This window comes from Anguilla rostrata, chromosome 3 (genome assembly GCF_018555375.3).
Source record: "Anguilla rostrata isolate EN2019 chromosome 3, ASM1855537v3, whole genome shotgun sequence".
In the NCBI taxonomy this organism is placed as follows: Eukaryota; Metazoa; Chordata; class Actinopteri; order Anguilliformes; family Anguillidae; genus Anguilla; species Anguilla rostrata.
The window spans coordinates 47,445,768-47,471,302 of NC_057935.1; the positions used below are offsets into that span (position 1 = coordinate 47,445,768).

Below are 25,535 nucleotides of genomic sequence, written 5' to 3' on the forward strand. Positions count from 1 at the left end.
GAAGAACTTGCCATATTTCATATTTTTGTAATATTTAACTGTAATAGTTTCATAATTTTAATAATTTTGTCCATTGAGTGTTTTACAGTACGTTTTTTTGCGCTGATTTTATTGTTTTGTTTTTTTTGCCACATCTTCTGTTTCTGTTTGTTGGTGACAGCAGAATTGAATTAACTTTGCAGAATATTTTTTGTTTACCATACTCCTCTAAGAGAATAACATACTTGTCCTCCGTCCAGTTAAGTTTTCTTTTCGTTTTGGTATTATCATATTTCTATTTTTCAAATGTAATACCACACTATATAAAAAGCTACCCTATAGCAATGAGTTTTAGATTGTTGATGTGTAGAATAGACAGGACAGGCGTACTCAAAAACCCAAATAACTTGAATGGGTGCCAACCCAAAAAGGAGACAACAAGAACATATGTACACTCACATAATATATGTGTGTGTGTGTGCTTGTTTGTTTTTTTGCTGCTGTGCAATTATCGACTAAAGAATGTAATATGTATTATGTTAGTGCAGACATTTTTCTATTGTTTATATGTAACCATGGTAGCCTGAGTAAATAACTGCAGTCTTAGGACAGAAACTACTAGGCTATACTGTGAAAGCCTTACCCTGAACCCTTAGGCTAGGGAACATTAAAGAGGCTTTATGCATTGCTGATAAAGATAGTTCTCCAATAGGCAAACATTTTGCATAGGGGACAAGCTCATGTTTGAAGCTTAAGTTGTTTTATACAACCGAGGAGAGAATCTTGTACAGCACATATATGAAACTTGAAACCTTTGAGAAAGCACTGTCTGAACCATATAACAGGTTGGAAGAAAATATTATTTCAGAGTGATGGCTGATAGCTTGGACTAGCTTACCTTGCCACTGTTTTAGCTTACAAGCTAAATAATATGCAATTAAGTACAGTAACATGCTTAGGACTGCTAGATGCATGGAAATACAAACATAAGTTCAACCACATACTTTTGTTAATTATAGACTATTTCTAACTAGCTAGCTAGCTTCAACTTGTTTGATTCCACATTTTGATCAAAGAGCCTCAAGATGGCTAATGTTAGTTTACTGTTAGTTTTGCAAATGTTACACAACTGAAATATGTCACAATAGGTACTGTCAACCTGTACCCCCTGTAATTAGTGGTGTCAGCAGCCAGAATTTACTGGGGGGACCCATCTATTGAGTGTATGGGGGGGTTTGGAGGTATGCTCCATAATCAAGTTAAAAATAATATTACAAATTTCTACCACTATGCAATATCTGCTACATACACATTACCTACCCACATGCAGAGGTGGGTAACCCGGCTTCAAAGAGTAAAAAGACTGACCATGTATTTGCTCCACCACCATGCACTAAACCAGCTGATTACAATAATTAGTTCTCCTATCATGCTGAAGAGTTATGCTAATTAGAATCAGCTGGTTTAGTGCATGGTGGTGGAGCAAATACATGGTCAGTCTTTTTACTCTTTGAATCCTTACTTCACTCTAGTGTTTCTTTTGCGCCTCTACATCATGAAACCTATGCACTTGTTGTACGTCGCTCTGGATAAGAGCGTCTGCTAAATGCCTATAATGTAATGTAATGTAATGTAATGAAGCCGGGTTACCCACCTCTGCCCACATGTAAGTTACTGTCAAAATATTACTCGCAGTGTTTCCCATACAATGATTTTATTTGGGTGGCCCACCCAGAAATACATATAGGCTACTGCATATTGGCCTTTTTGGTATTTAGCTGCTTGTTTCTATAAGCAATACACAAAACTTTTGTATTCATTATTTTTTCTTTCATATGTCTGTCATTTTGCTGTGCAAGCCAGCCTTCCCCCTCCTTCTTGTGGCCGTTGCATGTAGAGCAGAGCAGCCACACATCAGCGTGTGAACATGAACATAATTTGAAGGACAGTCGTGTGCCCGCCTGTGCCAGGTAACAAAATGTTTTAGGCTTTTCAGAATGATCTTACAATTAGCTACATAGAAAGTGCATTTTGTGTCTTCTGTAGGAGCTTAGATGTAGCCTATACATTGACCTAGCACAGGCATAGAACATGACTTTCCATATGTAGTATCTAAGAATATTAATAGAAACTGTTGACAAACATTATTTCAAAGTTCCAGTTGGCTAACTTACTTAGCTACACTTCAGCTGGAAATCTAAGTAATATGATGCAGTTAATAGCCTTTTGTTTGCCAGCTAAAACACCTGGCTAAGTACAAAGCTAAGCTTCAGGCATGAACAATTAATAATTAGCCTACATATCTAGCTAGTTGTGGAGGAGTAAACATGCCAAAAATAAAAATTATGATCTAGGCCTAATGAAAATGGAATTATACAACAAACAAATAAATACGACTTCTTTGTAAATGATTACATAATTCACTTCTCATGACTGCCCTCTTCACAATAGCATGATCCAACTTAATTTTATTTGATTTGAGAATAACATGTTACATTTCCGAATGGCCTTTTTAATTTCATAACACACATTACTTTTTCAAATGGCGTTTTTATTCCCAAACTCATGACATAATGAGATTATTCGAAATGGTAAGACCTGCCAATCAGCTAAAGTGGGGCTGGACCTACTCACTGATGGGGTAACCTTTTGCACGTTAGTTTGTCGAGTTCAAAGCCCAGTGCTTGGCCTGGCGGCCTAGTGTTCGTTTCACAAAAGCGATTTGCGGGTTGTTTTTTTAATTATTTTTTTTATTTTGCAGATGACAATATCTTGTCAAAATGAATGGCACAAAAAAAAAAAAAAAAAAAATCACTGCTTGCAAATTGACACTAAAAGTGCGACGAAAACAGGCCTCTCGCGCAACCTATTTTTTCCTATCACAATCGTGTTTCCTGTGTGAATAGACGGATGCAGGCTGCCGATAAACGATAATGAGTTCATCAAATAATATAGATTTCCCAGGCATGACATTTTATGTGACCTTGACAGAGATCTTAGGTCAATCACTAACAGGAGGAGCATGTTCCAACCAGTCTTGCTTCAAGTTTTCTTATATAAAAAGGGAGTAGATCAATGTTTTTGTACTCGTGAAGATGCATGTGGAAAACGTCCATTTTGTTTGACGGAATGATGAACCATTTCCATGTTGGAAAACACGGATGCCTTAAACTGACAACAATTCTAGTTTGAACAAGGTAGGGTTGTTATTAATGGCTGAAGTTCACTATGGTGTGCCTCTCACTTTTAGCTGAATTTTTTGATGCCATGCCTACACTGAAGTTATATCTCTTTGATTCAAACATGTTGTTTTGATCGTTCCTCTCAATGAGCATCGGCTACTATTATGACGCAACATCAACCAGATCATCTCACCAGAGTATTGATAGCTAACTAGCTAACACATGGTAATTACGAAAATAAAAAGTAATGGAAACTTCTCATGTTGACCTGACCTGGCAAACCAGTTAGCAAAGAAATGTAGCCAAAACCGAAAAACTGGTTGTCTAGCTGCTATGCTCAAACACATGTGCAATGTCCTACCTCGGTCTTGTTTTCATTTCAGAATGGCGTCTCGCATGATTCAATCCATGGGCACTATCGAACTTGGAATGTGCAGTAGATTATGGTTCCTGTTACTTCTGGATGCTTCACTCCGGTTCCAGTTCCTACACTCTATGGTGAGTGAAAAAGCATTAACTTTCTTTTGGTATTAGAATTGGTTGTACAAAAAGAAAGTGTGGAATAAACCCAGGCCAATCAGTTTGGGGCTTCTGTGTATTTACATGAAGTTGCATCTGAATTAGGCATGTATGAGGTCCGAGTGTACAGAAGTTAATGTTTTTAAGAACTAATCAGTTCATGAGAGCCTTGTGATCGTTACATTTATTTATCTGGGAAGTGCCAAAATCTCAGTGCTGTATAGGCTATATGGAGTATGCTCAGCCAAGTCATAACATGGTGGACAACATACATACCATACCAATATTTATCATTAAAAAAAAAATTATACTTATTTCTAAGTCAATAATTTATTTTTATATCATTGTTATATTTCATAAGATGCATAACGGACTCCAGATTGCCCTCTTTGTCAGTGATGTGTAGTTATCACCATTTACCAGTAGAGGTTGTAGTTTCATCAAATGTAGCACTTCCTTTACTTGGCGTATGTTGTAGCCGTAAGTGTTTCCACATAATGCTCTCATGTATTCATATAGGCTGTTCCGTCTTATCTGTGATCAACTCTGTTCAATCTAACCAATTATATTGACAAAATAAAAATATTGAACAGTTTACTAATTTTATGATCCTTGAAATAAAATATTTGGCAGTTGTAAGATTATTATGAGTGCTTTAACTATTTTTAAACACAAGATGGTGCAAGTTGCCCACATATAAAGTTTTCAGAGTATTTATCTATTTTGGCACAAAATACTGGCCTTCGTTTTAAGGAACTGAACAAGATCAGTTATCATTTTGCACAAAGACATCAAGTATCAAATTAAATCTCATCTATGTGAATGTGATTACAGTTCATTAATTCAATTCATAATTAGCCAAATTAAAATAAAAGTTAAAGCAAAGCAAGTATACAACACACAAGGGACATCATTCTGTGTTTTCACAAGTAAGCATCTCATAGTATTTCTATCTGTTGAGTAAAATCCATCTATATTTTTCCTTTCCATTAAGCGCAGTTAAGGTTCAGTGTAATTTCTGCATATAGCCTAGTACAAAGGTAAACCAAATTAACTCAATGAATTAAAGAACAAAACTCATACTTTTTTATTGTTTTTTATTTTACATGTGATAGGCTATATGATGTTTTGCTTCCTGATGGTTAGGCTAATAGGTGCATGTGGACCATTTACTGGCCCCACTGTGGCTTTTGTACTTGGAATTTTTACCCCACAAGAGAAAGGAAGTCGGTAAATCATGTTATTTTCTTTGAGACTTCCCATTTGGCTGTGGTGCATCAGTTGTGTTTCCAAGTTCATGAGCAGTGTCAACCCATCAGCAAAGGCACTTGTACATGGTTCAATACGTATCAGGTAACTCCTTCTCTACATACCATACCTGCTTCTTCTACATTACCATCATCAAAGTTGCTCAGCTATTCAAAATGCCTGCTGGGTTTCTTTAACACTACTTTTGGATATGTTTGATCTCAATCACTCACTCTCTGCCATGGCTGTTTAACCTGGCCCCAGAGGAAGTTTTGTCCTTTGGGTGAAATTACATTCCAGCTGGTCAAGTGACAAGCCATTATTTCAAGCATTATGTTTTGTAGTATTGGGCTGGTTTAAACTTCCATTGCACTGGGATATATCTCTTTTAATAAGAAAATGTTATCTTGGAACAAATGGAGATTAATCCTTCTGTAAAACATTCAGAAATGTGTTAGCATGCTTTAGCAGTTTCACAAAAGAGAAGATGCTTTATGGAATCATACACTACTTGCAGTCAAGACATGTAGCAAATGGTGCATTTAAAATGCAAATTGTGAAAACTACCCAGCCACAAAGTCAATAAATTTGGACATGTAACATTTCAACAAGGATGTGTTTCACGTTCTATGTGCTAACATTGAGTCACATGACTCACAGGTTAAGTAAATAAACCTGCTCTGTCATCTCCCAAGGGACACAATCTGCTGACCTCTTGGCATTGAGGCTTCTTTTGTCGCCTTCTTTTTGTTTGCTTCAGTCCATTACCAAAGGGTAATATACCTGCTCTTTGGTGATGATCATTATGAGCATTACTCATACATTTTAGAACTTTTCATATCTTTTTTACTTCTTCTCTGCAGCAGTGGATTTATCCTCTAGGCCATTTTATGCATGTCATCTGTATTAATTCATAACTGTCTGGCACTACTAAGGATAATACTGGAAAAACAACAGATTAAAATAAATAAATGCACAATGCAGAGAGAGTTATTGAGCCAGTCTGCAGCTACCATATTTGGTTGTGTTACTCTCCTTAAGGCTCTTGATTTTGATTTTGGAGGCAATGTACATATTTTATCAGAGCTTTTATTAAATGTGGACAGCAGATGCATACAAATACAGTAGACTGATTATTTTGAAAAATGGGAATGTTGAACAGCTTCAGTCATAATGAAAAATGTAGTTAAAAACTACACATGCAAAGCCAGTGATGTTTATTTTTAAAGCACCATTCTAGTGCATAATCACAAAGCAATAAATAAAAACAATGTAACCCAAAAACAAACACAGTTACAGGCACAACACAAGGAAACAAGAACTAGACAATGGCCAGTCTGAACAGATGGGTCTTTAGAGGCGTTTTAAAGGTGTCAACAGTATCCACAGACCATATGTACACAAGTGAGGGAGTTCCAGAGTTTGGGGGCACTGTTTTGAAAGGTGAGGTCACCTTTTGCTTTTAGTTTAAACCAAGGAACTGCCAGCAGTCCTTGGTCAGAAGAACTAAGAGACCTACATGTGTTGTAAGGATAGAGTAACTCACTAATATTGGCAGGCTTCCTGACCATGCAGAACGTTATCACAGGAATTGTAAATTCATTTCTGACAGGAAGCCAGTGGCAGGAAACCAAGATTGTGTGAAGTGAGACCTTCTGTTGGATCTGGTTAGAAGCCTGGCTGCAGCATTCTGGACCAGTTGTAGATGGTCCAGGGGTGACTTGCTGAGGCAAGAGACACAAAAGTTTGGCAGTGTTTCTCAATTGGGGGAAAAAAAAAAAGAAAAAAAAGTCAACAACCTGATAAGCTGATAAGTTCATAGCCATACAAATTACACTTAAGTTTTTTAAGGCTAGAGCTAACAAATAAGGACAGGGAATGTTGTTGAACCTTTAAAGCTATACTGTCTGTGCAGTAATAAGAACCTCAGTTTTGTCTGCATTCAGCTGCAAAAAAAAAAAAAGCTTACTATCCAATTCTTAATGGCATTTAATAATATAAAACTGACAAATTATCAGATTTATCAGGCTTGAAGGATAAATTATAATACAATTTTCAGTTGCAATCCAATTAAAAATGTATTTGGATAGCACTGACTTTGTCTTAATATAGACCCAGTGGGATGACCAAATATATGCCTGTTCCAATTGAGATATATACACACACTATATAACTAAAAGTATGTGAAGACCCCTTGGTCCGGGTCTGTTTTTCATGGTTTGGGCTAGGCCCCTTTGTTCCAGTGAAGGCAAATCTTAATGCCATGGCATTCTAAATGGTTCTGTGCTTCCAACTTCCAACTTTGTGGCAACATATTGGGGAAGGCCCTTTCCTGTTTCAGCATGACAATGATCCCAGGCCCACAGCGAGGTCATATAGAAATGGTTTTGTCGAGATACAGTGTGAAAAAACTTGACAGGCCAGCACAAAGCCCTGACCTCAACTCCATCCAACAACTTTGGTATCAGTTGGGAAGCCAACTGTGAACCAGACCTAATCGTCCAATCAGTGCTTGACTTCACGAATGCTCTTTTGGTTAAATTTAAGTAAATCCTTCCAGCAATGCTCCAACATCTAGAAAATGCTGAGCAGGCCCAGGTGACCTTGATTACAAAGAGAAATGCACATTTGAGAGAGCAGTGGTGCAGAAACCATAGGCACTGGTCTACAGAGATGTGTAAAATAGTGATATGGTCAGATCAGTCATTCTTCGCCCGTTTGGTATACATCAAGAGAATGGTACAGGCCCAAATGCTTGACCCCTACAGTGAGGGGCTAGGTAGCTCTGTTATACGGTGGGGGGCATTTTAATGGCATGGTTTGGGTCCACTTGTCCCATTAAAGGGAAATGTCAGTGCAAATCAATGCAAAGTTATTCTGAGTGCTCACCTTCATCCTATGATGAAACATTTCTTTCCTGATGAAAGTGGTCCCTTCCACGATGACACCGTCCCTATCCACAAGGCACAAGGGGTCCCTGAATGGTTTGATGAGGATGGAAGTGATGTGAATCACATGCTATGGCCTTTGTAGTCACCAGATCTCAACCAAATTGAACACCTATGGGAGATTTTAGATTGATATGTTAGAAAGGTATAGCCTATACAGTTTCAAATTCAAAGTTTGATTTAAATGCATTCTATTCAGCATTTTTAGTTTGCTGTGGTCCTGTGTTTTCAATAATAACCTCCTCCATCCTCAGTCCCACCCACTCATCACCATTTTATTTTTTGTTTTCATACCGTTCTTATCTCCATTTTTCGATAGCTGTCGCCATCAATGAAAAGCAGCTTCAAGGTTGACTGGTTTTGAAAGAGCCCTGTCGGCTTGTTGTCCTCCCTCAGAGCGTATTTAGTTCCAGTGGCAACATTTTGCCATGCCTCCGAGTATCACTCTAGCTAGAAACAAGATAGACTTGTCCTCCTGAAGATCATTCAATGCGTAATAATATTGCAACACTGAGCTACTGTACACTATAATTAGAGCCTATAGCAGTCTCAAACTCCAGATACACCCAAATAAAGAAATGCTTTGATTCCACATGTTTAAGCTTTAACTATATTAACTTAATACTTCTCTAATTTTTTTTCTTCTTTTAAACAGATGACCTAATACTTTTGGGCAGTACTATATTGTTTATCTTTTTTGTCATTGATTTTGGGTGGAATATATTATTGTGTATGGTAAGGTTGTTGTGGGTAATATCTCAAAGAGTTAGTTAAAAATGGCCTGTGAAAAATAAAACCTTTGATCTGGCTGTTTCAGCCCTGGCACCCAGTGCGTTGTCATCTTTTCATTAGCTTGACCTGGAATCACCTCCTCTTCTTACAGTCTTAATGGCCTTTCCACTCAGCAAATTCTCATTACTTCCAGAAATAGCATCGTTCCCCTACAATGTTCTAACCTAGTGATTTAATCTTTCCAAAATGGAAAAGGATTGCAGTAATTTCATTCAAGATAAACAGGCTGCATTTTGCAATAACAATAGCTGACCTTGGGCAAAAGGGTTACGTGTAGCTGCAAATGTGTCTTTGAAAAGGTTATGAAATTAAGCCTCAAACCATCGGTCACTGGAGAGGGAAAGACAAACTATATGCAAGGTGAAAAACATCTCAACAAAAAACATGTTTGAACACACAAAATGGCAAGTTATCCACACATACAAAGCACTGTCTCAGTCATTAAACTGGCTAAATCTAGGCCTGCCATTAAAAGCATTGATATCAAAATAAGGCAAAGTTACAACAAACAATATTGGCTCTCTTAGCTCACGTAAATTAAGCAAGCTCTGTTCTAAAGCAATGCTACCCAGTTTTTCCTAATTCTATAAATAATCACAGTTAATTTGTTAATTATGAAGTTGAGCATTAATAAGCAACATCTTTTGTCACCATTGCAGTGGCAGTTCAGCCAGCCTGTAGGCCAATATAAATGTCAGTGTTCCCTCCTCTCCTGCTAATTTCTCAGTCCGTGAATCCCTGTGTGCATAATTTAGTTTCTTGCAGTTATGGCCATAATACACAGTACACTGTTTTAATGATTGTTTCAGCATGTCTTAATAAAACCTCTCTGATATATGCAACTCATTAATTGGTATGCCTTTTATGAGTCATTATTTTTATAGACCATATAGTAGATTTTAAGCTTATCAGTTAATCATTATTAATCAATTAATTGGCACCAACAATTGAACAAAAGAATTGCACAAAATTCAAATCCCTAACGTGAATGGTACGCAGTGCTCTTAAATGGACAATGGGCGAGTAAATGCTATGCCTCATTTTTAATTGGTGGATAAATGGTGTTTACATGCATTTACCCTCCACTGCGACTCTGGTTGTTGTACACCGTTGAGAGCTGGATCCCATTGTACCTCGTCACATTCCTGCCATACGAGACAATTAGGACTGGTTCGTGCAACCACTTCTATAACATGCAGAGCCGCACACTTTTTGGGGTGCAGGTGAAGTTGCTAGCATGCCCAACTATTTTGCAACATATTGGAAACTTGGGAAGCACGCAGTTGTGAACTGGTTTAATTTGTCAAACTTAATTTTGCATTGAATAATTTTGAAGTAACAATACTTTGGCTATTTAGATTTTTGTTATAGTAAGTGATTTGTTGGCAATATGCAGCTCTAAAATGCTTCCTCATTTGCTTATCACTATCAGGTTTTAGTTACCCATCTTCTATATTTAGATGAAATGGTCTCCAGTCATAAAAATGCAAGCCAGCTGAGACATTCCTTTTATGTAGACAATACAACATATGGGTTTGATATCCTCTCACTGTTTAAAAAGAGGAAGTGTTTCAATCCAGTTCCTGACCAGATTTTATTTGCACATTTGGATCATTTCTGCCCACACTTCAATGCCGAAATGGGCATTATTTATTTATTTTTTAAAAAGAAAGAAACTTCAAGTGTGGCATGTGGCTCCTGTCATTTTTCACGTGGGAAGTGGAGACATAAAATAAAAAAGTCATTTTTTTCAGAGAATATATTGCCTGGCTGACAGCCACATTCACAGGGAAGTAGTTACTAAAGAGTTATTTTTAATGTGCACTCCAGACATTCACAACATTCACCTTACTTTTAATGGGCCTGCATGTGGGTTCACTTCAAACATCATGTATTCACCTCTAGGCAGGTCTGTCAAGGGATTGTGGTTTCATAATTTATTTCTATTATTATTTTTGCCCTGCTGTTACTGAATAGTTACTGATACTTTTGGCAGCGCTATGAGATTTGTAGAAATAGTTTGGCTTATGATGCTTCCCATTCTAATTGATTTGATACAGTGTCCTTTTACACTATCCACTAGATATCAGTTAAGACCTAGGATATGTGCGAGAAGTGGATATTCTTATCATATTGATGAGCTTGTACCATTCAGTTTTCATTCATTAAATGTAATATCTCAAAGTTTTCTTTTGTTTCCCCTCAGTCAGGTGAAATGACCTTTATCAGTGAAGTTAGGATGTAATTGTTTGTAAATTGTGTTCTACATCAAATATGAATTTTATCTGAAATATGTATTACAAATTGTGGTGTAGCAAACATACATGCATACATACTCACCTCCGGTCTAAGTATTGCAAATAGTAGTGTCTCGTGTCAATCTTTGTTCTCCTCTGTGATGAGTAATGAGTTTTGGTGTTCCTTTAATGTGGAGCTTCAGACTGTGAATAATATCTCAAAAGTCTTTATCATCATTATAAATGGCACTATACAATTACTCGCATTGCCCTTTGGCATATTAGCTACACCTCAACAATGGCACACAAGAAAGGAAATACTACCCTTGGTATGTATTAGTCATTTTAGAGCCATTCATTGTGCCTTTCTTCAAATGGTAGCCTATATGATAATACCATTTCTCTGAGCAGTGCCTGTGAAATATTTGATACATTTGAGTCAGTACACCTTTGCCTATTCTTACAGGGAACACGGGGGCAATGCAGATGATCTCTGTAATCTCTGTACAGTTTAGAATTAATGGTGAGCAAAGGCACATATTTACTAGCGATGATAAGCACCAGCCTTTTAAAAGTGTCATCTTTTCACATTTGTCTCAGTTTCATACTATATGTACAGTTTTTTTTTTTTTTTTTTTTAAACTTCTTTCTCTTTTTGCAACTTGAGTCAGTCATTTCTTCTTTTTGTTTTGATCATTTTCACAGTGCTGTCGAGACAGCCTGAAAGCTACCTTTGTCCTTTACTAGTAAGAAAAATTACTAGCAATTAAAGCCCAAAAACAATAATGTTTACAGTCAAAAAAAGGAATGTCTGAAGAACCTATACTTAAAGTATAATTGCAGTAGCAAGATGGTATAGGTACGCCTTCTGAAGATTAACCTGTTCACGTAGTTCCTACATATAATAATGTATGTGAGTTCAACTTGAATGAATATGTGAGGGCCTACTGTTGATCTCTTTTTTTTTTTTCCTTTTTGAGTGGCCTACTGTTTGTTCATATTGGTCAGGGATGTTATTGTACATGAAACATTAAATAAGATATGGCAAGCCTGCATCTTTTTCACATTTCTCTTATTTTATATAGCAGATGTTTTCAAAAGGGTGGCACTGTCAGAACAGGCCATGTGGATCGGTTGTATATCTAATGTACTCTGATTTCATTGATATGCAATTCATGGCATTCCATTTCAGGAATGGATATAAAATGGGTTTGGTCATTACATTTGTAACATCAATTTGGACATCTTATAAAATGAATTGTGGTCTGCATTTTTCAATAACAAAGCATGGTCGATGTGCCAAGAAAGAAGTTAAAATTGTATTTTATAATATACAGTGAACTCCATAAGACCAACACATTTTTCTTGATTTGGCTCTGTACTCCACAATTTTAGATTGGTAATCACACAATGCACATGAAACACAAATTGTGCATAGTTTGAGCAAAGACCTTTAAGCAACAAGAAGCTGAAGCTTTGCAGGTTCAGTCATGTCTGTGTGACTAGCGTGTAATGACAACATTCAGGATATTTCACTAAGGCTTTCAAACAGTGATGCACGTGAGCCTATAAATCGTTCCGTCCTGTAAACACTGGTTAAGAGGCTGAGGTACCAGCCAGTCGCTGTTCACTTTTTAAAAATGTTCATGAACAATGTTTGACCATGCTTGACCCTAATTGTATAATTATAGAGTGTGCTGGGCAGAACCCAATGATGCAAGTATATGGCCAGTGTTATGATGCCATGATCTGGTTCAAAAGCGGTGAACAACAGTTTATTTTGATGATTTGTTTTGTGTGTTTATAGCAGATCTTGAGACTAATATTCTCCATGAGGTGCTCAGAGTAAAAATGGGTTTGGTAAATTGACAGAATGACACCTCATATATTTAGCTTAACTGCGGTCTGTTCTAGAAATACTTCAAATACTTCCCTTTTAATTTTGAGGTGTGTTAGGAATGAAAGTCAGTGCATTTTATTTGCATAGCAAAAGACTTTTCTAAAAACTTGTTTTGGTTCTTGCTCCTATAGCAATTCCACGAAACCGTCCAGACGTATGGCGCAACTTGGCAAACTATATAGCTAGCTAGCTATGGTACGTCCTCACCTCGTGCCGTACCACCTGCGCATGCGTCCCACAAAACGTCCCTGAAAGGTTGTCCGTGTGTGAGTGAGTGAGTGACCACAATTTGGCATGCATAGCCCACGGCGCCAGTTCCTGTGCGCCGTGGGACAAATATGTAATTTTGAAAACTGTCTGTGCTAACAGAGCACTCTTGTAACAAATAGAATGGAATACAATAACTTCAGGAAATAAATGTGCGTATATGTCCCACACAGGATATGTTTAATAAAGTGTACAGTGTTCTTAATGGAAATAAGCCTTTAATTAAATAATGTATTTGGTGCTCACCCATCCTATGTACACTTTACTGATAGCAAAGGACTGTTAATGAATTTAATTTATAAATCCACTCATGAACATTTTATTGGGAATACCAATACAAAATACAATTATGTAATTTCCAAAAGAATTATCATTATACCAGCCAAAGGATAAAATAAATCAATAAAAAAGGCATTTTAAAAACATGCGAAAGTCCATTCTTCATCGAGGCCACTGGGAGTGTTGCTAAGTGTTTCAAGGAGGCTATAAAGACAGTTTATTAAATAATTGTTTGAGAAAGTCTTGAAATATAACACATGAAAAGCTGCTTTTATTCTGGGTGGTATTTCTACATAGTAGTGGTGAAAGTGAAAAAAAAAAAATCTGATAACAGGCTTGCAAAACTGCGGAAGAAAATAATATTAATATAACATTCATATTTTCATATTGACTATATATGATTCCTAGATTTTGTCATCTTATCATTGTTATGCATGTCGCATCAAAGCTATATCGCATTCCAGCTAGGCAACTCTTATCTCGTCATCTAATAAATAAAACATCATTTGTTTGGTCTCCTTGATTTATTGTATATTTTCTGCTCCTTGTTATCACTGTGCTACATTTATGGTTGCAAACAAATCAGTAAATCTAAACTCCTATAATTCTAGCCTCTGGCATGTTTACCAGAAACTTTGGAACCATTTACTTTGGATGTGGAATCAATATTAAAACATTTTCACTCTGTCATCTATTGTTGAATCCTTATTCACAGTAGTTTTTGCTATTGTTGAATACAACATGATATTGAGATATTGAAAGTTACAGTAAGGGCAGAATGTGCAATGCTTTCCAAAACGAATGAAGGAAAGAGAGATAGCACTTCAAGGTACTCAGTGCAACCTGTTCTGTCCTGGCATTTGCAAGGACCAACACATTTACCGCATGTGCATGCTTTGTGTGTCAAGAGTGTAGCATTTTGTAATGTGGATAAACTGGAACACTGAAATGCTATGTATGTTGTAAACAAGAGACCTCCCACTTTTCTCCAAAGAGTTTGTACACACACTGAACTCCAAGAACCAGGTGCATAAATCATGGACACTAACCTCGGCTGAAATGTTTATTGGACAAATTGCAATACCGATCACTGTGTCAAATTGAAACCATATGAAAACGCGTTTAAAATGTTGAAAACACATTTTTATATGTATTTACAATGAGGCATCAGACCAGAAGGGGGGAACTCAACCATGAAAATATTTACGTATTGAGAAAGTGCAAATAAGGGTCAGGAAACTTGGGAATAAAAAACACTGTGTGCGTGTGCGTGTGAGTGTGCGTGCGCGCGTGTGTGTGCAAGTTTATTAAAACCGATGCAACCAAAACACAGCTGAAGTTTGTTGAGGAGGGAACTGTGTTCTGTATTAGGCACATTTACACAGACCACCATTAAAATGGAAAGATCCTAGTATCTGGATTTGGATTGTTGCATAGGAGGTTCACTAAATTGGCAATGGTTGTCTAGGAGGAAATCATGGCTTGCATGATTCTCAAATTCAAAATGTCTGAAAATATAATATGATTAACTGATTACCATTGTATGTGCTTGAGACACATTCGGTTTTTGTGTGGATCGTCATTGATTTCAGTGAACTAGGCAGGAGTTGTGATCATCAAAAAATGCTCATTGACCATTTACAGGACCCATCTATAAATGTACTAACTTTTGTAAACACATAATATCAGCAAATACAATTGGAAGCTTCCAAAGCTATGCTGCTTAGCACCACAAACTTTCCTCTGCTGAAGGAAATGGTCACAGGTCATTGGCTAATGGCAGGGAAGATAGTGTCATTAGTGAACACTCAAGTTCTCAGAATACCTAGTGTACTTTCATGCTACAAATGTTCAAACAGGTTCTACCCAACCTATCCTAGATAAACACGTGATGGAGAGTACGGGTGCCTGGAACACATGCTAAAGTGTGCTCAGTTGTTTTGGGAGTGTAGCTCATGATCCTGCAGGGTCAACCGGGAATCCTTATGTTATATTAATCAAGTGTTTCTTTCTCAAGAGCACAGTTATCTATTGCTTCAGTGAATAGGGTCTGCAGGCCCTACTCTGACTTGCCCACTTGCATGTCCAGTCCGACATCCAAATAAATGCAGGTTGTAGGATGCTAACTATATTTTGCTGTAATGTTTCTTTTTGCTATTTGTGTAATGGAAATTCTCTTCAGTTACACTTGGACTTTGTTCACTTGATTTTGTGTATGGGTTTTATAGTGGCGTTATGTCATAACCATGGTTGTATCCCCAGTAGTAACTCCAGTAGGCTTTGGATATTAACTCATAACAGCATTTATCAGTATGTGCTGGTGTAAATGTATGGCACATAAAACATTCAGAATGTCCTAGATAAATATGGACCATATCACATGACATATACAGTGTCGGGCCCGTAATTATAACAGGTCCTTGTTTAAGGTTTAAAAAACTGAACTTGGATGAAAGTTTAAATGCTATGAAAACCATGTCATTGAGACCGTAGTCCTCACTCCATGCCTCTGTACAACATTTAAAAATGCTGCAACATGTAGGCCCTATGTCTCTTGCAAACTTCAGTGTCAATCATCATCTGTGTTTAATTAGTGGCAATTACTGTATCAACTTAGATTGCAAAGGTGGTGCAAATGGAATAATTATTTGAGAAGGTGCTTGACAAAGAGGCTATTGTGACCTCTAGCAGGTGGAGGACTGAAGCACTGTGCAAAAAAAACAAATTTCTGGCCCAATTTATAAGTAACACTCAAATGTTAAATTAAGTTGGATCATTTAGGACCGCAGTCAGTATTTTGAAATGTACAGGAGTTGCTTTTTATTTGAAGCTGTTGAACATACATTTAAAATCATAGCAGTTATATGACATTTAACTTGTACAAAAAAATAAAAATAAATCAACTAAATAGTATTGGCAGTATTCTTGCCCCAGGAGGATAACAGCCAGAATACATATTTAAATTACAGCACATCAACCTCTGGCCCTTGTCATGACAGATGGATAAAGTAATCTTCCTGACTGTTGTATGGTTGGAGAGAGCTGTCTACTTGAAAGACCTTCCTGTCTGCAGGAAATAATTGCTTTAATTGTTTTATGGGATGAGGAGCATCAGTCAGTACCATTAAGACCTTGCTTTCTAAGGGTATAAGTGCAGAAAATGTGTCCTAAACTATTTTGGAACCACTGGAGCCCCTCACTGTTAGAATAATGTTATGTTTTTATTTGTTGTTCACTACATAGAGATATATTATGGGAATGCTCTTTATAATATAGGTAAATACATTATCCTTTTAATAAACTGCCATGACTACTGTGTATTAGTATGTGAGAATATGTGAACTTGCTGCTGATCATGTTTCTGATCATTCAGCATGTTGTCTAAAGTCTGTCTTACACAACCTACAATACAGACTAATCTCCTATCTTGTTTGGCAATGGAATTGGGTCATTATTCTTCATGATGTGTCTCCCATAAAATTTCTTCAGTCAGCATGAACAATTTTATGTGATTTCATTGTATTTGTGCTTCCCTTTAATTAATGCTATATTATGGATAGAGAAATGTTTCTTTGTGTCACATTGTCATTGCTGCAGAACAAGATGAAATATATATTTGTAAGCCTCATGTTTTGTAGGAGGGAAAACCAACCATTAAGATACATCTCAAAAGAAATAATAAAAAAGTTATTATTTCCTCTTGGACAGATCAACTGGAACAAGGAAAAAAAATGCCTGAGGCCCTTGAAGGGCTTTCAACAATATAACATTGCCAGGTTTAATTCAGCTGCGGGCATCGCATTTTAGATGACACTGACACTGAAAGCAAAGCCCAAATTCATTGCATGTCCAGGGAATTATGCAAGAACTGTAAAATGCGCCACTTGAATTTGCACTTTGTCATCTCCTGTTATGTCCTGGTGTCCTTTCAGTGTCTTATCATGCTGGTAGGCTTTTTACATGGGTCAGTGCCATTACACCTTTCATATTGCAACCCGTAATGATAAGTGATGGTGCCAAGTCAATTTGGGGTATCATTCACATTACATGAGGTTATAGGGCTTGCAGCCTAGACTGAACTGAATCAAATGACCTTCCAGCAATGTGCAGATCTTCACCATTGCACCTTCCTAGAAATATCCCTTTTCTTTTCTTGCACTTACTTTTATATTGTGAGCAATAGTGTGTGCTTTGAATACTGCACACCATTTGATAAACCATCTGACCAAATAGACTTTGGTCAGATGGTCGCTTGGTCTCTAACATTCTCTGTCCTAAAACACACGTGGCTGTCCCAGTTTGTTGCTGGGTTTATATTTCTCTGTCAGTAAATTAAACGGTGTGCTCATGGTTTTCTTCTGGAGGCCCCATGTTTATATACCCACTTTTCACTTCCTGGACTGAAGCAGTTGTGCAGTCAGATGCTGACACTGATTTAAAGGTAAATTCCAAAGACAGCAGCACTGGCACACTTTGTGGGCCTTAGACTAAACGTAGTAAACATGAGGGCAGCTCTAATTCTTAAGAAGGCCAAGAATATCTACAGATAACTATTACAAATGTCTTGCTAATTCAGACAATGATTCCCTATGGCAAAGGAGTGTTTTGCTCCAACTCAAAAGGCTGTTGTAGTGGGACAGAATTGTGTTTGCCCCACACTATGAGAGGAGATATGCAATGAGACTAAAACATTTATTGGTCCTTTGTGATTTCATGGAGCAGGAACCAATGGGACATGGCCTGGAGGTGAACAGAACACTCATTTAATCCTCCCATACGAATAGACTGATATAAGTTGATATTGTAATGCAATGGATTTCTCATACTGTTGCTGATGCTCAATACATACCATAATAACCCCATACAATGTAGCCATTCACAGGTTTACCTTTACAATCCGTTTAAACAAGATGCTGCCCCCTTCATACTATGTTTAAGTATTAATATATACCCATGTTTTCTCTCTGTTTGACCAATAAGATCCAGATATATTCTTCTCACTCTCCCCATAGAAGGCTTGTGTGTTGAAATGAGGGGCACATTGATTGTTTAAATAATGAAACTGTCGGATGAAATGGGCTACAAACGATTATCAGCTTGTGTCAGCTTAAAGTGTGATAACTGAAAAAAATGAACATAACTTACCAAATTTTAAACCAACACATTTTCCATTCCAACTACAAATTGCAGAGGTGTGGAAGACACTTTGCACATAACTATATCAGGTTTGAATTGGGACAATGGGGAGATATCATTATAGAGTTATCAGATGCAAAGTGAGCTGGTTACCAAAGCAGTTTTATATCTTACTCCTATACCTTTCTGCTATAACTCTGGTGAAAGCTGTGCAGTTTAGAATGATACATATGTGCCTTTGGGGAATAACCAATATTGTCTAACTCAATTTATATCGGTTCAGTGGTGGTATGTATAAGTTAAAAGCATCGAGTAAAAACACAAACTATGTGACACATGCAAGAGGTCAAATAATTAGAGCAGACGTGTCCGTTACACTCCGTGAATATACCATAGACAGCATCTCCCTGAAGCTCTTGACAGGCCTCCTTGTTAGGCTCGGCAAAATTCCAGCCATTACCTCGATAAACAGGGACTGCACACTTTTTGCAGGGTGCCCTGCTGTCCCCCTTGATTGGATGAACTGTAACCACATAACGTGCACCTTTTGCCATGCAGTGGTAAGTGCACTCACAAACTCAAGTGCACTTACTAAGAAAAAAACAAACAAAAAAAACAACTGCCTTATATGGGCATATGAAGGCAACTGTTCTGTGTAGAATGTATAAAGGAGACTATAAACAGAGTCTAATTACCTAAACTTAAATCCTGTTGTTTTTAAACTGGTGAACTATAGCCATTAGGCTCCCACTCTGATGGTTATGGGGTTGTTTATGGGGTAGCATCTGATTTCAGGCAAATGGCCCAGTACAACAGGCACATTACCTGCTCACTAATCTCTGAAAAGGGGATTTGTTGAGTCTGGATTATTTGAGGCTGTGGTAGGGGTTGTCCTATGTGGATTTTCATTTTTTATTTTTTTTTATTTTTAAACCGCCTTTCCCATGAGCTTTGTTTTGGAAAAAGATGTCAGTGGGCTCCTTGGCCAATGATGTGCTGTCGTGTCAGGCTGCCAGTCATTGTCAGCTAAGCCATTAAACTGATGAATTAAGGTGATTTATAACCCCTTATACAGTACTGTATGTGATTGATTTGTGTGCCTTCCCTGGTATGTTCATATTCTCTTCTAAAATGTATACTTTGTTCAAACCAATTATTTTATATAAAATTGTCGACACAAAATACTGTCCCTATGCATAAAAAATAAAAATTAATAAATAAAAATGTGTTCCACAGCAAGAGCAAATTCCTTGTCATTTTCTGCATATCAACGCATTGTACAAAAAAAAGGAATGTGCCATCTACATAAACAGTAAGTACATGTGTTCCATATTGTAAGAACTATGGAAAGATAAGTGACGTGGCTTTGTTTAAAAAAGAAAGACAGTATCCATCTGGTGGGGTTGACATTTCGTTATGAATACAAGGTTTGTGTTTAATCATGTCTGAACGGCACCTGTATTTATTATTTTTTTCTGAACCAGAGTTACGTCTCAGTTTAGATGAACTGGTCACTTTGTGAATATCAGGGGATTTGCTTTCTCTCCAGTATTTACACAATGAAAACTGATGGCTTAATCTGTAAATACCATTTATAGGTCCTTTTGGCTTGACATAAAATTGCTCAGACCCGTAAAGAGCGCCTTATTTTGTTAAGAAGATAATATATTTGTTAATACGAGGAAGTCTTGAGTGGTAGAGTTGCAAGGTTGTCGTAAGACAATTTGGCTGATTATGATCTACGCCTGTCACCTTCTTTGCCATATTTATTGCAGCTTTAGTGCCTATTTAGTGCTTACACTATAGGCCAATGGTATTAGGCTACCAGTGGTTAAAAAAAAAAAAAGATTTCAGTCAATTTAACTACCCCTTCACCTCCCTCCCATGCCCCATTTGCAAAATGTTTGGATAGCTATTTTGAGGAAAGTTATGTCTAAGATTATTTTTAAGAACACATTTTTGTGTTGTAGGTAAAAAAATAAAAAAAAAGGTTTATACTTTGTGTTACGTCCCTCCGCCTCAGGTGGGGGCGCTGGCCGTTTGGACACATGCGTGTGTCTTGTTACAGTTAATTGAGAGCACCTATGGCGGTGCCCTTTTAAGAAGCCTGGAGTCGGCTTCTCAAGAGATGGGGGCTTTTTCTCCTCACCTCTCGACCACGGCCGGGTCTTGATTTTATCTTGTGTTTTGCGTCTATTTTAGTATCTCTTATGGGTAGTTGAATAAAGTTATTGGTTGTTTTTGGGAAGCCTTGGTTTTGGCTTCGTTATGTTTGCGGGGGCTTGAGAGCAACCATAACACTTTGGTTTGTTATTCTATAAATGTGAATATATGAACTGAATTCTTACTTTTTTTTTTTTTTGTAAACATAAGTGGCCTAATACTTTTGGCCTGTACTATGTGTGTGTGTGTGTGTGTGTGTATATATATATATATATATATATATATATATATATATATAAAACCAGCGCAGTCATTCGTACAGTTAGATGTGCATGCATAATCAAGGAAGCAGGAAAAGCAAGTGTGTGCTTAATGTTTCAGTTCACAAACTTATATCCACTTCAAAGCTGTCTCATTGCATGTGAGATCATGTCCTGACAGGTATTTGTATTCTTCTCAGTCTAAATCAGCGGAATGCAACTCTCTTTGTCTTGTGGGTGGGGGGAGGGGGGGTGTGTAACACCGAAGAGCTGGCAGGTTTGTACAGAGTGTATGAGTAACACATATAAGAGGGGGTGCATATTTATGACTCACACCATGATGTAAATTATTTATTTCCCTTAAAGCGTCTTTATAATTTATTTATAATTCATGTTCTTCATGTTTTGACCCCACTGGGATGACATACAGCAGACGTGCTCCACCTTTTACAGATGTGCTGTGGGGCATTTTGAATTGCATTATCAGTGAACACATGCAACCATCTGATTGCAGTAAAATGATAACAACAATCAACACCAGACATTGTGAACATAAAAACCCAAAAATGCGTACGTGATTTCATAATCAAAATCAATCTAATAAGTTTTACCCAATGATCGCTCCATTCAGAAAGTCATACTGATTCATATTCATCTGGATGAGAAATATCAAATTACTAAGCATACCAATCAAACCAACACAAATCTAAGTTTAAACTTTTTTTAATTTTATTTTCACCTATACTATTTTTCTTGCAGACAAACTTGAGTAAAAAACAAACTTGAATGAAAGATAAATCTCTAATCTGAACTTGAACGCCTTGGGGGAATTTCTTCAAATTTGGCACAAACGTCCACTTGGACTCAAGGATGAACTGATTAGATTTTGGTGGTCAAAGGTCAAGGTCACTGTGACCTCACAAAACACATTTTTGCCTTGGTTGCCTTGGTACAACCGTGAGGCGGTATTTCTAGTTTTTAACATTTGAGATGAAGACATGTTATGGGCTGGGCTTAGACACTCCACATACCAGTTAAGCCCACAGGTGTTCCAAATCAGCCCACCTTATAGCCCACCTCAGGCTTATAGGAAGTTTACATGCCTTGAACTTTCTCCTCATTTTGAGTCACGGCCAGATAAATCATTTATTTATGTGCAATTTGATGTCATATACAACTATCAAAACATTAATCTCTTTGATAAACAAACAGCAAAGAAAACTTAAGAAAATGCGTGATAATTAAGGGTTATTTGTACCACTTTCAAAATACCTGCCAGGTTTGTACACATACCTATCCTTAATTCAATAATGATAAATTTGATCAGCTTAGAATATAAACTGGCATGGATATGACTGTGAAATTCACAAATTGGTTGATAAATTAAACTAATCAAACTAAACAGATTGTTACTTTCAAATCCAAAAATGCTAATGACCTTGATAGCTGCATGCGCACACACCCTATTTGTTATATTTACAAAATAATCATCAAAAAGCAATTGTTCATACACTGCAATAAGCAGTGTTTTACTTCCTAGTTAGTTTAAAACCTAAGCACATATCTATATTCATCATACAATTATGGCTAATTCAACAGTGAAATCACATCTCTCTGGAAACATCCTGTTAATAGTGTAAAAGTGATATGTTAAAGGAAAAAGTGTCTGAGAAACCATAAATTAAAGTGTTAGTGACAGCTACACACAGTTCAAAGCATCTAAAAATACACAGAGAACACTGTCCCATATTCCACAAATTATTTAGTAATTGGAGGTATTAATTTTCCCCATGCATATTACAAATGCTACTGCTAGGACAGACCAGTCCGCAAATTAATCATGTTAGAAGATAATTGTTCCACAGCCTATTTACCACGTGTTTATCAATTTTGCAGCACTGCTGAGCTGCAAGGACTGTGCTTTCAGTGCTACATATTTAATGCTTGTCAAATACAGATTAACTTTTATTCCACTTTTTAAAATTTTCATTCAGACTTACCAGATGTGCTCAAAAGCAGTCTATAAAAATGTCCTGCTTCCATTACTGTCAACACATTCATAACATTGCGCAGAATAATTTTTAAACTCGATCTGCTTTTATTTTATTATTTTATTTAACTTTAAACTTTTAAAATAACTCATTTTACTGTATTTAGATTTTCCTGCCAGGTAGACACGGCACTTGTAAAGTAATCTTGGTATATGTTTGTTCCTGTGGCTCTAATATCCAGCAGAGCAAATATAAACTCTTATGTCAATTTATATTAAGAAAGGCAAGATTGAAAGAAGCCTGACATTTTAAATACCATCCATTGGTGCATTTTTATAGTTTCCCCTCATAGTCCCATGATTACAGAAACTAGGCTATAGCCTACTGCCTGGCATGTCTTTGTGTACAGTGGTCAGCTTTGCGATGAATATAAAAGTACATTCAGTAACATAATATTCAAATAATGAACTTAAAATAGATGCCATGTTGAGTGTCATCAATGACTGAAAGATGTGTTAAAATGCTTCATGGCCTGTTGTCAAAGAAAGGGTTCTTGTCCTCACTATGGTCTAAATCAGTGGTGCCCAATCATGTGTGGAGGGCAGAGTATGCAGGTTTTCATTCCAACACATACACTTCTGTCAGGTTGAAGGTGTGTTAATTGGTGAAGTGACTACAGCTGTAGTGATTGGTTGGAATGAAAACTTGCATACTCTCAGCCCTCCATGGCACATGATTGGGCACCACTAGTCTAAATGTTATTGTAGGTCAATGCATGTAGACATGTGTTTGCATTGTAGCTAAAGCAATGATGTAATTATACTTTCTTCCCTGTTGTAAAATGCATCTAGTTGCAATTCTGTTGATGATTGTAGATAGCACTTGACCGCTGTTAATCAAATCATGACCCTCAGGGTCCAAGAACTCCCTTTACCTGGGAATCAGGTGTGAATACAGTCTGCCCAATCAGTAGCTCTAACTGTTCAGTTAATTATCTGTGGGAAAAGAAAACCTGAAAATTTGGATTTGAGGTCAAGATTTGAGTATCCATGCACTAGACCGTTTTAACAATGTGACATAAAGCATGTCTTTTTATTGCTGGGTGCCATGTCTTAGTAAATATTGGTGGTGAGATTTATTGAAAGGGCAGCACTTATCTGAAGCTATAGTACTGTATTGCAGTCCTGAGTATGTTATTGCAACTTCATAGCAGAGATCAAACCTCTCCCAGAGTTGAAATGAGGTGCTTCACTACATAGGAGAAGAACCAGCTACATTTTAGGACAAGGAGGAAGAGAAAAGCAACAACATTGGGCATTGCAGTGTTTACTCTTCTATTATTTTCCTCTGAGCACTGATAATTTCTGACCTGCTGCAGTTCAAATAAGAGCAGGAGGTTTGGTGCCAGGTAGAGATGGGCAAGCAGGTTCGGACAGAGCTAAAAATGAATGAGGGCTGACAATGGAAGAGGAGGCACATCCAACAAAGGGACCTAAATGCATAGTTTAAAGGTGGCATCGTAGATTGCCTTAGGTGGGATTTGATCCAAGGTCGAAGGTCCCATAGGTAGGCCATCAGCAAAGTAGCCGCAACGGGAACAGATTTTCTTTGGTTAAAAATATATATGTCTATTTTGCATGTGTATGTGATGTTTTGATTGGTTGTAGCTAAATGTCTAATGAGGAGACCTGTTGTTTGCGAGCCGGGGCCATTTGTATAATGGTTAAGAAGAAGAAGAAGAGCCTCTATGTATGGAGCTTTATTGTGTGGACATGTGAAGTTGTTTATGAATTCTGTCTGTTGACATGATGGCAGGAGGTACAGAAATGAATGTTTTTAAGGGCTGAGAGTCTGTGGTCATTGTGGTTATTTCTGTAGGAAACCCTGAAAAGTGCCAAACTCGTGGTGCTGTGTAGGTATGGGGCAAGCTGCCTCACCAAGGTGTAAATACCATATTAGCAATTTAGCCAGTTTAGCCAAAATACCAATTTAGACCGTCATCCAGTGAACAAAAAACGGTCAGTTTAGCTGCACTGTTACATATTGAGAGCATTCATAAGGGTAATGAAAATATTGGCCGCAAATATGCCTCCACCCGTTAATAAAAATAAATAAAAAGTCTCTGTCAGACATCTTAAACTCGCCTGCATGTGACTCAAGGCCTAGCTAGAGCACTTGTTGGATATTATTCAACATATTGAGACCAACAAGATGTTGCACCTCATAAATCAGTAAATCCCGAAGTAAGATGGGACCCACTAGTCCAAAAATTACTGATGCGAAAGCTGAGACAAATGTTGTTGAGCTTCCTCAACATGGTTCCCTGTATTGGCTAACTGGGCCGTGAAAATTGAGAGGGCCCAAAGGATTTATATGAAACCCATATCCAGTAAGCCAAGTTTACTCAAAGATCTTACTCAAGTTGGTGATGTTTATCGATAAGAATGCAATCGTTCAAGCCGAGAGGGAGAAGGACAAGCCCATCATGCATGAAGGAGACTGTCTCTACAACTTCCCGGATTTTTCTAACGCTACTGCTCATCATACGAAGGCGTTCAACCTGATCTGGTGGTATCACAAGGAACAGTTATGGTTTACCCCAAACCTTAGGCTATTTTTAGTTGAATTATGTTT

The 25,535-nt window shown here is 37.3% G+C and overlaps 1 protein-coding gene across 8 annotated transcripts in view; it reads left to right on the top strand.

Moving 5' to 3' along the window:
* Positions 1-2,609: 2,609 nt before the first annotated feature.
* Positions 2,610-25,535, top strand: part of LOC135251007 (SLIT and NTRK-like protein 5) — a 102,661-nt gene continuing 79,735 nt past the window's right edge. For 3 of the 8 annotated variants that reach the window (XM_064327926.1, XM_064327925.1, XM_064327924.1), the window contains exons 1-2: positions 2,622-3,176; positions 3,545-3,663. The gene's annotated coding sequence lies outside the window, so the exon portion shown is untranslated. Of the gene's footprint in view, positions 3,177-3,239; positions 3,359-3,544; positions 3,664-25,535 lie in introns of those variants that run through there. The other 5 variants (XM_064327929.1, XM_064327928.1, XR_010329059.1 and 2 more) reach the window with 4 other exon arrangements.